Raw genomic sequence first — 11581 nt, forward strand, 5'->3', positions numbered from 1 at the left:
AATTTTTAGGTTTAGCTAGACTATAACCAAATTCCCTAAATCCTTTCTGTACCTTCTAAAGTAAATTATTTAGTTTTTTTTTTTAAAATATAGATAGAAGATCTTACATTCCTCTCATTATTCATCTTAGCATGTTAAAACCATGCCTTAGACCTTGGCAAAATTATTCTAGATTTTTGTTCCATGATTTAAGATAGTTGCTCTTGTTCTCGGCTTTATGCCATTCGCAAGTTTCATGGTCTGACGTTGTCTGTCACCACTTGGTGCCGGGATACAGTCTTACAGTGAGCAGAGCCAGGAGCCCTGGTGCTGTTAGCAAAGGTCTTCTTCTGGGTAAACACTGTTCTACTTTTAAAACAGTATTCGGTCTGCACCATTACTCATTGTTATTAATCTTCCTGCAAGCATGCCAAATAAAATTCAGTAACATCTATCGCGAACAAATTATGTGTCAGGCATTGTATTAAGAGCTTTAACATATGTTTGAATTTATTCTTCACTGAAATCTCTGAGACAGAAATGTTATATAGAACAAGGCCTCGACTGTCATGCCTGACACATGGTTTACTAGATTTGTGTGTGACAAGGGGAAAACTCTGAGATGTCCTAAATTAAATTATAGCAGACCAGAGGACAGAAGGAAGAGACAAGAGAGGTAAATCAGTTAACAACTGCAGGGCAAAACCAACAAAGGCTGCTTACGTTTATTTAATGTATGCTGAAACTTTGAATTAACTTCCAGGTGGCTGTTTCCATGATTATTTAAAGAGAATAGCCAGGCGCCACCAACCACCAGACACCTCCACTTCTTGCTTATGCTTGAACTTTCCAGACTGTTGCCCACCACCAACCCAAAGGAGCAAACACTTCTTTCTTCCTATGGACTCTGCACCTTGCCCAGAATGAGCCCTGCTTTAGTTTCTCCTGCTCTCTTTATCTATAACCAATGTAGAGTCTCTCAAAACAACTTACATTTTCCTTCCTCCTACTAGATGTATATAAAAAAAGCCTGTCAACTCCAGAATGGCAGATATGTTTGTTTTCTTCATTTAGCCCTGCTGTTGGTGGTTTAGATTGCAGGTCCCAGGACCTGGTCCTTTTCTGGTTGGCGTTTGGCACAATAAACTGTTTCTCTTAGAAAAGCTTTTGGTCATGAAAGTTTTTGTTTAACATGTGGAAACTGAAAAAGCATGTGGAAACTGAAAGTTCTAATATTGGTGATAATGAACTTGATATTTAACACGCAATGCAAATTGAAACTAAAATGAAATTGATTGAGAATGTTAAAAATAGTGACTTCTCTTTGGACGTAAGCCTTCAGACTTTAGGTTCGACTGGCAAGAAAGTAGTAAAATTAAAGATTACATGAATTGTTAGAAATAAATCCAGAAAGATCGTCTCAAGAAGGCAAGATGTATTAGAAATTTTACATATTTTTTTTTCATCTCTGAGAAAAGAATCCTTATGATATGTAAGTTAATTTGCCAATTCAGGCTTTAAAAAAATTGAAAATGGATATGCATTATCTATATAAATAGGAGATTGCCTTTAATCTCTCTGATGCTACTCAGCTACTTTCTGGTGGAGCCGGAATTCAACATCAAGTCTTTTCTCTAACAGTAAAGCGCTCATTTCTCCATCTTGCCTAGGCAGCTAATGTGATAGGCCTTTTAAAATGCCTCGTTGAGGTCCCAAGGCACCACTTCGTCTTGCACTTTTTTTTTAGTTAACATGAGGTCATACGTATATTTCCAGAATCAGCTCAGTCTGTGCTTCACCATTGTCTCCCTTTATGAAGTACTCCATCTGAGTTAATCGACCACTGTTTATTTAGCCATTCCCCTATTGTTGGCCATTTGGGTTCTTTCCAAATGCTGATTATTATAAATGGGTTTTGAAAACTGGTAAGTGCTAGACAGATGTAAGGCTCCATCATCATTCTTTTGTTATCACACTCCCAGGATGCAGGCGTTTTCTGTCTTCCTGACCTTCTTCTTCTTAATGGCTTTCTTATCGAAGCACCTAAAATCTGAAATCATATGCCTTATTAAATCATCCAAGCCTGCACTATTAATTTCTTTTTCTCTTCAAGGGTGATGAGAAGTCCAAAAATTCTAGGCCTGCATCTGTAACTCTTTACAGAGTTGCTAATTTTCAAATATCTTGTTTCCCTTGCTATCTTTGCTTTGGTTCACTTTCAAGTAAATTGATTTCAGTTTCCCCAGCCCATTCATAATATATTTTTTTAAAGTAAGAAGCCAGGAAAAATATAAATTAAGCGGTTTAATGTTCTAAATTAAATGTCCAAGAAACTGAAATATAATAATATACATATTAAATGTTAGGCTTACTCTCAAAGATATCTCATTATTTAGAATGTATATTTATTGTATGAAAGCTGGAAAACATAAACAAAGTAGGTAGAAGGGGAAGAAAGGACACAATTCAAATTTCTCAGTGTCCTCATTACTAATATTTTAGTGTATTTCCTTCTAGTTTTCTTCTATGTAGACTTTCTTTCTTTACGTAGCTATTTTGAAAAGTTTTAAAGGTTTAATTCATTTGAGAATATTTTTAGGTTTGTGAAAAGTAAATAAAGCACCGGCTGGAGTCCAGACTCCTCAGGTGGAATAAGTTCTTAGCGTCAATGCTGTCCTGACCTCATTTTACCTGGTGACTTTGGACGACTCTGAACCTGAGATTCTCAAAATATGGTGGCTCTTGCATCGGAATCTCTTGGGAAGGTTGATAAAAATCTACATTCCTATATGCACCAGACTTACTCAGAAAGAGAAGTAAAAACTCCTGCCCTAGCCTCCTTGGGAGTGTTCTTTCTAAATCGGTATAAACGGGAGTAGGGTTTGGGCTGGGTTATCCAGGGCAGGTGTTCTTACCAGAGGGATGGGGATGGGGAAGAGAACTTCAGGCACATGAGAATCCTGGGACCTTGTTGGTAAGTTTCTGTCATTTCACATGTGTGCATTTTTGTGGAAAGAATGTCTACAGCTTTAACTTTCTACAGATTTATTAAAGAGCTCCTTACTAGGGAGATGCCTGAGCCTTCATTGATCTAAGATCCCTTCTAGAAGTCCCTCTGTAACAGTCATCTGATGACTGTGAGACATGTCATGATGTCCCCTATGAACATCCAGCTTCTTCCACCCTGGCCAGCAAAGGTATGAGACTCCCTCTCCACTTTTTTATTCGTTGTGTGGCCTCAGGCCAGTTGCACAGCCCCTTTAGCTTAATTTTCCACTTGACAAAGCTTAATAGTAAATTAATATTTTATTTAACACTAACTGTTTGCCAGGCTCTGCTCTAAGCACTTTTAGCTGATTAGCATTTCAATCCACTCAACAATCCTGTGAAAGAGGCACTATTATCAATCCCTTTTTTTATGAATCAGCAAACAGGCACAGAGAAGTCAAGTAACTCACTCATGATCACACAGCAAGTAGATAGTGCAGTTGCGATTCAAAACCCTGTTGCTTCCTCAAAGCCTATATTAATAATACTGAGTACTATTAGTAATATTATTATTTCTAGTAATACTAGCAGTAATTTATAACACTAATTATTACTAATAGCACTAATGATATTATTACTAATAGTACTACCTGCAGCACAGGATAATGAAATTGAAAGCATGCATTAGCTGGGTGGCTCTAACCAAGGGAGTAACTTAACTTCTTGAAGCTTCCATTTGTCAACTGGGGACAACAACCGGCATGCCTCGTAGGGCTGCTAAGAGGGTTAAATGAACTAATGCTTGTCGAGCATTAGCTTGTCCTGGATAGATTTAAAAGAATATTTTAATATATTTTAAAATGTATATCGTGGTAAAATACATATAACATAACACTGACCATTTTAGCCATTTAATCCAATAAATTAAAAATAAATTAAAAAAAATGTTCAGTTCAGTGGCAATATGTACATTCACATTGTTGTATATTTACTGAATAGATTTTAATTCATTTAATTCATTTTCTGTTTAAGTGAATTAATCCTGTTTCTTTTGTTTACAACCAATAATTCTAAATAGTATAGATTTTAAGTTTGTTTTTATTTTCTAGACTATGTAGAGTGCTTTAGCAGAAAATCTGACTCATTGCAAGTATTTAGTAACTTTCAGCTTTTCCCCGCCCCCACTCAGGCCCCTCTGTCCTGCAGCCTTGAAAACTCCAAAATGCCACAGAGATTTTGGTTACTATTCTTTTGTGCAGTGTGAGAGGCAGAATGACGGGACACCCTACGTGACCTTGGACACATGACCTAGCTTCCTCTGCCTCAGTTTCTTCATCTGTAAAATGGGGATTAGAGCAACTTCTAATTAATAAGGTTGTTGTGGAGGATATAATTCATGTGAAGCTCTCAGAATAGCTGTAGCCTTGTTAAAGCTCTGGTAAACCCTAGAGAGAACTTTTACTATTTTATTCTTGCCATTATTCCTGAGATGGGCACGCCTGCATGGGTGCAGAGGAACTGGAGGCTAGCTCTGGCTCCAGGTGGCTGCTTGCCCCCGCCATCCTGACTGTGGGCCCTCAGGAGAAACAGAACCATGACAGAGGAGGAGTGATGCCTGCAGGAGCCCACCAAACTCTGTTCCATTAGAACCTTCGACTCTTTAGATTCCACATATAAGTGAGATCATATGGTATTTGTCTTTCTCTGTCTGACTTATTTCACTTAACATAATGTTCTCTAGGTCCATCCATGTTGTTGCAAATGGTAAGATTTCATTCTGCTTTATGGCTGCGTAATACTCCATTGAATAAATGTACCACAGTTTCTTAATCCAGTCATCTACCAATGGGCATTTCGGATGTTTCCATGTCTTGGCTATTGTGTATAGTGCTGCAATAAACGTAGGGGTGCTGTGTATAAATGATAAATGTCTAACCATTACATTGTTTTGTGCACCTGAAACTAATTAGAAAAAAAAGAAAAAAGAAAAAAGCTTCGACTCAGGCTGCCATCGAGGCCTCAGCATTTTTGTGTCTCTTCAGCTTCTATTTTGAGAGCAGAGTTGGCGTGGGAATGTTTTCCTTTATTTCAAACCTTCAGTAGCTGTTGGATAACAGCTGTTTTTATAGATAATCTTTGAGGCACTGAAATGCTGCTGAAAGAACAAATTTCTTCAAGTCAAAAAAAGTCTTCCCTATTTTATTCACCTGATTCTATTTTTCTTTATGCCTTTACTCATGTTGTTGCCTCTAGAGTTCTCTTTTCTAACCCCCACTCCTGTTCTGCTCCTGTCAAGATGACCCTTGTATTCTTGCTGCGATTTCTCTCTCAGAACTTTGGCTTCCTCCGTCAAAGTAGATCTCATTCTCTGGGCTTGATATTGCATTCTGACTTCGTGTTGGTTGGTTATAAAGAAGTCTCTCCCCATGCTTGCATGAATGTGAACATTTCACATCCCAGGTTCTGGAAGATTCTAGGCCTTTTTCAATTCATGACCAACCATTTCCTCAGTGTGATTAAGTAGAAAACTGCAGTGAATCTTTCTGTTTGTCAACTCAATATCCAAACACCATACTTGTTTGGGGGCATTCTAAGTAGGTAGGGGGAAGGGTCCCACCTCTTGCACAGGAGCCAGATGAGGGATGAAGAAATCAATGTCCCCTGTGTCCTCTGACTGGTGGAACACAGGCAAGACATTGGTCAGGGTTAGCATTAGTCATTCTTGCCCAACTCTGATTCTCCAGCCTTCCTTTCAGCTTTGTAAACTATCAGAGACTCTGAAAAATTCGTCTTCTCTTTAAGTTAATTAATCCTGTTCCTGTTGTTTGCAACCAATAAGTCTTAATAGTATAGTATCGTGATCACAATGGGAATTTCAGAGATGTTTATAAACTTCAGTTTGCTGAAATCCCACATCATAATTATCTGTCGTTTATGCCTCCTCAGCATTTTGGTACCCCTTCTGGTATTTGCAGCCTGATTTTCCTTTTCTAAACCATCCATTTCCGTTCTCAGTCTATGTAGTTCAAATGGGGTCCAGTCATGGCTGCAGAGTGGACATGTCTGGCTAAAGCACGGCATCCTTCAGCTATCATGATTGTCTTAGGGAGGGCCATGTGACCTCATTCAGACCAATGAGATTGAGTTCTAGGACTTTTGCTGGAAGTACTGGGAAAGAGTCGTGTTTTTTTTCTGTTTTTGTTTTTGTTTGTTTTTGCTGGGGCTGCTAAACTGGTAGCATAGAAAGCTGAAGTTTCCAGGGGCTTCCATGAGTCAACCTGAGAGCTTGTGCGGGTTAGCCAACACAGAGGAGAGCAAAACAGAGATGAAGAGAAATTCTTGATGACATTGCTTGAGGACCTGGATTGAATTGTGCCTGATTGTAATAATAACACTCCCCTATATTAAATACTATGTACTAAGCATAAGTGCAACCATTTCACAGGTTGTATAAGTTTCCTAGGAGTGCTATAATAAATTGGGCAGTTTAAAACAAAACAACAGAAATATATTGTCTCATAGTTCTGGAGGGTAGAAGTTCACATTCAAGATGTTGGCAGCGCTGTGCTCCCTATTCTGAACTGAATTGTATCCCCAGCACACCCCTCTCACATGTATATGTTGAAGCTCAAATCCCCTAATATGACTGTATTTGGGTAAAGGTCCTGTAAGGAAGTAATTAAGGTTGAATAAGGTCATAGCGTTGGGCCCTGATTTGATAGGATTAATATCCTTATAAGAAGAGACACAAGAGTGCTCTCTTTCTTTCTCTCTACCACGTGAGGACACAGTGAGAAGGTGGCCATCTGCAAGCCAGGAAGAGAACTCTCAGCAGAAACTAACTCTGCTGGACTTTGATTTGGAACTTCTAGCATCAAGGAAATTAATTTCTGTTGTTTGAGCCAGTGTATGTTTTTTTTTTTTTTTTTTTTTTTTTTTTTTACCAGCTCATGCAAATTAATACACTCTCTTTGAAACTGTAGTGGAGAATTCTTCCTTGCCTCTTAGAGCTTTTGGTGACCCTGGGTATTCCTTGGTTTGAAGCTGCAACACTTCACGCTCTGCTTCCATCATCACATGGCTTTTTTGTGCCTGTGTCTCTTCCCTCTTCTTATAAAGATAGCAGTGATATTGGATTAAGGGTCCACTCTACTCCAGTATGATCTCATCTTAACTAATTACATTTGCAATGATCCTATTTCTAAACAAAGAAATTGGAGGTACTAGGGGTTAGGACTTCAAACTGTCTTTTTGGGAACACAATTCAACCCATGACACATGCATGAACTCACTCAAACCCATGATTCTTATCATACTCTTCCTTCCCCAGACAAGGGAAGTAAAACCCCGAGAAGTTAAATCATATCCCCAAAGTCCTACAGTGAATAAGGGTTTGAGCAAGGATCTAAACTCAGATTTTGTGGTGATGAAGTGTGCACGTTTAGCCATAGCACAAACCTGCCTGAATTTAGTCCAGAGACACAATCCAATCAATCCCCTAATTTGCTTAGGCCAGTTTGAGTTGGGTTTCTGTCCCTTGTAACCATTCCCTCCCCCTACCATTCGCCTCCTCCTTCCCTGTGTTCTAAGTGCTTACTGACTGACAGCTCAGCCTCAGGACCTCACTCAGACCTGCCCCTTGAGGGCTACCCCAGGTTCTAGAATGACTTCTTCCTCTCCCTTCCCCTCAATACTCTTTGTGCGTCAGATGCTAGCTTCCAGCTGGGTGAGGAGGAAGCCATGGGGAATAAATCAATACAGAGTGAGGTGTGATTTATAGATTGTAATTTTCCTAGGAGTTTTAGCTGTTAGGAGAAGACTGTTAATCCATTGACTATCTGTCTGGCAGAAGTTCAGCTATTAAGATAAGGAGATAGAGGTGTGCAGGTCAAATAGGGGAGAACTTTAGAGGCAGACGCTCTCCATTCCTTTCACAATTCCAAACAGATGATATGTGGGAGTTGAGTGTGTGAGTCCTCCTGTTGAGGTAAGTTATTAATCTTTTCTGGAGAAAGGGGTGGTAACGTAGTATCACAGTCTTGCATTTATGCAGATTGCTGCATTAGTTGACTCAAGATTTTGTCTTTTTTCAAGTAGAATCTCTTGCCCTTGAAAATCCCTTTGCCTCATGTCAACATTTTAAACCTTTCCTATAATTCAAACATGATTCAAATACTGTATACATAGAGGATTTTAGCTAAATCCTTTCAGAATAAATTTTCTCCTTAACTAGCATCTGTCATTACAGTGATTAGCTTTTTTTTTTTTAAGCAGAGTAGATGGTTTTTCATTTTTCTCCTGAAAAATCTTAGCTCCTGGACATAATGAGTGAACCTGAATCTTACCCCTTCTTAACTTCTTAATCTTCTTTACTGTAGGTGGTCGGACTTGGATTGTTACTGTGATAGTTACTTGTTCTGAGGCCTTAAGAAGATGAGCTAACTCAGCATTCTTAGTCATGTGTGGATATCATCCCATGTTGCAGAGCTGCTGTAAGGATTAAATGATATACCGAAAGCTCTTAGTTCACATTCTACACCTATTAAGGTTCAACAAAGGGTATTATTTTCTTAGTTTTATCTTTACAATCATCTTTCAGCAAAAGACAGTACCTTGCAGGCAGTTTAGTGCTCAGAAAATATGTACATTTTATTAGTTAGAATACAAAATTTCCAGGCCAATCAGAACACTGAATTTCTAGGTAACTGTGCCCTGAAGGCGAGGGTTAGATCAAGTTCAATTTTCATGAATGGGCTTTTATTTCCCAGTGGCCCTGTGTGTTGAGATAAAGCATAGTCTTCTCCATGGGTTTCACACTTGCACCAGGGCCGGTAATGGCTACCTTGGTTCATCTAAAATCCCTTGTTCTCTGGAATTGCTAATTGAAATGTAGGGCTCTGTCAACTTGGTTCTCTTTTCATAGGGTGGCAACTCCTTTTCTGTCCTGTCATTTGGATTCAGTATAGTAGCGATGAGTGGGAAGTCCCAGGAGGGGCACTGGGAAAGCTCATTTCATGACATTATGAATATTTTATGAGAATCAGGAATAATTGGAACCTTGGGAGACTCTGCCACACAAGGATGGAGAGCTCCCCACTCTGGCTTGGGTAGGTCACCATCTTGAAAGCACAAGGGTCCGGAAATGAGGCTTGAGTTCTGGTTTTGGCATTTACTAGCTCCTCAGCCTGTAATTTGGGAGAAATTACTAAACCTTCCAGAGACTCAGTTTCCTCATTCATCCACTCATTCACTTATTCATTCAAGCTCTTACTGTGCACCAGATACCATTCTAAGTTTCAGAGAGATGATAATAAAGGAAACAGAGAAGAACCCCTGTATTCTTCAAATTCATGGTTTAGCACAACAGAAATATACAGCAAGTTATAGCAATTTTCTTTCTGTGAAGGAGGCAAATCAAAAGTGAGGACCGAGGATAAGACATTGTGTGTGGGGGAGGATGAATTTTAGATAGGGTGAGCTGGGCAATCCTCAATGAGAGGTCAACACTTCAGTAAAGGTCTGGAGGAAGTGAGGGAGTGAGGATGGCCAAAATCTGGGAGAAGGCAAATCCAGGCAGAAGGAATACAGCCACAGCAAGGATCCAGAGGCAGAAGCATGTTTGTCATGTTAGAGAAATGGCAAGGAGGCCAGCATGTCTGGAGTAGCGTGAGGGACAGGGAGAGTGATGGGTGATGGGGACAGAGAGGTGATGAGTCAGCCTTGCCGAGTTCCAGAGCACGTGGTGAGAAGCTTGGCTTAGGACCCACTGAAGGGTTTTAAGCAAAGTGAAACAAGATCTGCTTATGTTTTAACATTATCTTCTGGATCTTGTGTGGGGAGTCGCTTGTAGGACACATTCAGAAACAGGGAGACCACTTAGGAAGTTAGTGCGATGATACAGGGGGAGAGGTGATGGTGGTTTGGCTCAGACCAAGATCACAGCAGTGGAAATGGTGGGAAGCAGTAGAATTCTGGCTTATCTTGAGGCAGAAGGAGAGTCTATATCTGAGAAGATTTACCGACAAATTGGATGTGGGAAAAGGTAAAAATTAAGGATGATTCCAGTGTGTTTCACCTGAGCAACTGGAAGGACAGATTCACCATTAGATAATATGAGAAATGCTGTGGGTGGCGCAGGTTTTAGGGGGAATACCTGGGGATTTGTAACAGAGCTGTTAAATTTGAGATGGCGATTATGCATTCAACTAGAGATGTAGAGCAGGCTGGTGGGTATAGGAATCTTGACTAACGGGGAGAGGTCTGGGCTAGATTTATAAATTTGGAATTGATAAGCATCTAAATACATTAGAGCCCTGAGTGTATACGGATAAAAAAATAGAGGTTCAAGGACTGAGTCATGGGACTCTTCTTCATTTAGAGGTCTGGAACATATGGAGGAACCAGCAAAGCAGGCTGAGAAAGAGCAGATAGAGAGGATAGGTGAAAATCAGGCAAGTGTAGAGTCCTAGAGGCCAAGTAAAGAAAGTATTTGTGGGATTAGAGGTCATCCACTGTGTTAAGTGCTAATAAGAGGTGAAGTAAGATCAGGACTCAGGACTGACCATTGGAAACAGCCATGTGGGGGTTATTGATGACCTTGAGAAAAGTGGTTTTGGCAAAAGCCTCACAGGGTGGGCCTGAGAGAGAATGGGAGGAGAGAATTTAGACACAGTGAGTTTAGACAGCTCTTTCAATGTGTTTCGCTGCAAAGAGAAGAAATGGAATAGAATGGAGAGGATTTTTTGGCTGTTATAGTAATATTGGGAGAAAGAATAGCATGATTTATATGTTGATGGGAATGAGGCAGTAGGAAGGGGGAAGTTGAAGATGCAAGAAAGAGAAGAGAAAATTGGAAAAGCCATGTCCTTGATTAGGCCAAAGGAGATAGAATCTGGTGTATGAATAGAGGGGTGGACCTTCAATAGCAGCATAAGTGTGGGAGGGATGGAGGAGTATAGGGGCACAAAATCAGGCCAGGGGGTAGATGTGGTGAAGGGAAGGGGTGCAAGTTCATTTTAGCTTCTTTCTATGTGAAATAACCAAATGTATTAGTTGTCAGGATGGAGTAGCAGTGTTAGAGGTTTAAGGAGAGAAGAGATGGGATGGAGTAGTTGTCCGAGAGAGAGGATGGGCTAAGGAAATATTGCATGGTTACCAGAGAACAATTGGAGCTTGGAGAATAATGAAGGATAAAGTGAGACCAGCCAGGACAGTAGCATGTTTTTCTATCAGCGGAGTGGATACCACTGCAGTTAGTTGGATTGAATGAGAATTATGATTTAGCCAAGTAAGTGTGATAATGCAAGACAGGGACAATGGAACTGAAGGTGTGGGCAAGAGGATCACAGTGGTGATTGATTATGGAGGCTAAGGAGGAAATGAGACAAGAGGGACAGTGAGGAGTCGTAGGATAAATAGATTGAAAGCTCAGGTGCAGTCAAAGAATTGGTGAGGTTGGGGCTCAGCAGGGGTGGTTGGAATGCTTGAATTTGTCATTATGCAAAGGGTTGTAATTATTGATAATTATAGTCTTGGAGCAAGACCGGAAAAGGACAAGATTGATGGTGGAGAGGGTGTCAAAGTACTGAGGGGCTAGAATATGAGAAGGGTTTTC

Source organism: Rhinolophus ferrumequinum, chromosome 11, assembly GCF_004115265.2.
Source record: "Rhinolophus ferrumequinum isolate MPI-CBG mRhiFer1 chromosome 11, mRhiFer1_v1.p, whole genome shotgun sequence".
NCBI classification, from domain to species: domain Eukaryota; kingdom Metazoa; phylum Chordata; class Mammalia; order Chiroptera; family Rhinolophidae; genus Rhinolophus; species Rhinolophus ferrumequinum.